At 44.8% G+C, this 2213-nt stretch overlaps 1 long non-coding RNA gene across 1 annotated transcript in view; it reads left to right on the top strand.

The window, feature by feature from the left end:
- LOC108729396 (uncharacterized) overlaps window positions 1-1091 on the top strand; it is a 10299-nt gene extending 9208 nt beyond the window's left edge. Inside the window, exon 3 of the long non-coding RNA XR_001936925.1 lies at window positions 1080-1091. This is a non-coding gene — a long non-coding RNA (uncharacterized lncRNA). The remainder of the gene's footprint in view (window positions 1-1079) is intronic.
- Window positions 1092-2213: the final 1122 nt, after the last annotated feature.

Below are 2213 nucleotides of genomic sequence, written 5' to 3'. Positions count from 1 at the left end.
CTCGTATTGTCTAGCCGGCGGGAATTTTCGAGCGCGCCTGGAGCAATATGAGTGGGAGCAACATTCGGGTATAAAAGCCGGGAATTTTTAGACATGAGAAGCTTTTTCCTCAGCATCAAGCTCAGAAACCACGTGTCCGCTCCAGCAAACCGACTGTGCTAAAGCAACAAGGAGTCAAGCGTTCTTGGTCTCTCTTTGAGAGTTCTCCAATAGCACAGGCCGGCTCCTTTAAGCGCACTCGATCCGAACGACGACCAGGGGGTAGAGAGAAGTTCTCTGCCTCCCTCCGGGCGTTCCCGGACGTCAGGGTGACCGACGCACCTTGCGCTATCGATCCTCGCTTCGACCGGCCAAGATAACAGGGGTGGAGTGTTCTCCGCCTCTGGTCAGGAGTTTCTGGCGGCCAGCTGAACGCTCTCCATTCAAATTCCAGCTGCGCACCTACCGCACCGGTACTCGCGGTTCGCGACTGCACGCCAGCACAGCGCCGCGATTGGCTGGATACCTCGCCGCGAGACCAGTCGCCGTATCGCACCCGCTCGCCGAATTCCTAGGGCGCGCCAGGGCCCACCGCACGGGCCCACGACTCACACGGCGCGCCCAAGCATCGCATTCCGCCTCGCCTTACCGTCTCCTTGTATATGTATATGTTTTCTCTCGCGAATCTTACGTTCAGGCTTGCGTTGCCGTTTCATTGTATATATATATATATATTTCCTTTCGCGGATCGCGCAGCCCGACCTGCGCTACCGCTGCCCTACGTATATAGTTATTGCGTGTAAATTGTTTCGAGTTAATAAAGGTTCAGTGTTTTGTTAATTGCCAGCCTGTATAGTTATTGTAAGTGCCTTCTTCTCCAATACGAACCTCTCACGTTCCCGACCGAATTAACCGACGAGCTACGTCCGCGCAACGGGAGTTAGGTTGTTTCAGCTTTGTTGCTAAAAGGTAGTTCTAGAATATTCTAGATTTCGTGAAGATCACCCTTCCTTGTTAAATTGTCATCACTTTGCACGCTGTATATATACACACAAAACATTAGTAAAACGGCTATTCTAATTCTCGATACCGCAGGGCAGGCGCGCGCGCGCTACGTAAAACGCGTCTTTCGTCGCGCTTCAATCGTCAGTGCTGAATTTCCATCGCGCATGACAACGAAACTTAACTTAGCGCCGTAAAATCAAAATCGCCAATCGCAACCAAAATCACGAGGTCACCTAAAAAATTCGGATTTTTGAGGGATCCCATAGGCGACTGACGAAAGGACCCCCTTTTTCGTCAAGTCAATAAAAGGCCGAATCAGGCTGCGCCTCTTCCTTAGTCAACCGCCTTCGAGACTGTTCGATATCCGTATCGCTCCGCCGGAAAAACCGCCGAAAGTAAAAAAAGAGGCATTCTCCTAAAACTTGGGAAATGTCTTTCTTGCGTATCTGAAAGTAGTATTGCGAGTTCGTAATTTCAATCTAATTCCTGTTTCGTTTACGTCTGAAATTGTAAGAAACTGTGATTTGTGAAAATTAAAGATTGTTCCTTGTTTCTAGTGAAATTCGCGTTGAAGTTTTTTTTGTACTTGTGACTTTCCATTCCGTTCAAACGTTCTCTCTCGTTCTCTCAAACAATAATCGTTTAATATGAAATATAGATGTTCGAAATATGTGGACCAGAAAATATGTCTTAGAAATTGCGATCTTTGAATTTTCTTCAAGATCTTTTGGAGATCCACATATTTATATTATAAATATAAATATAAATATATAAATAATATCTCTATCAAGCCATATATTTCATTTTTAGTAGAATAGGAGACTGGAGAAACCACTTAAAAAAAAACGCATCTTACAGTAGTACTCCTCGGGTGATGTGGAAACTTATTTTCAAAATATATATTATCATAATTATGTTAGCTATTAGAAAATTACATTAAGATATAAGAATATCATTATGGAACATAATGAATAAATTAACAATAGATAATTTAATGTTAATAAAGAGAAATTACTTAATAAAAAAAACATTCCAATAATGATTTGGCGGAAAGTACGCTCCCAGTAGTTCCACGATATAGAGACGCTCCTGAATCATAGCGCCGCACGCGCGATCTGCGGTTAGACCGCTGAGGTCGCCGAGCATCGAGCGGTAGTGGGAGGATAGGAGGCGGTGCCTGCAGGAATTAGAGATACTATAACCACAGTATAAGTATAACCAGTAGCGGC

This window comes from Mycetomoellerius zeteki, unplaced genomic scaffold (genome assembly GCF_001594055.1).
Source record: "Mycetomoellerius zeteki isolate Tzet28-1 unplaced genomic scaffold, Tzet1.0 scaffold1150, whole genome shotgun sequence".
NCBI lineage: Eukaryota > Metazoa > Arthropoda > Insecta > Hymenoptera > Formicidae > Mycetomoellerius > Mycetomoellerius zeteki.
This window is presented reverse-complemented; position numbering and strand designations above follow the sequence as displayed.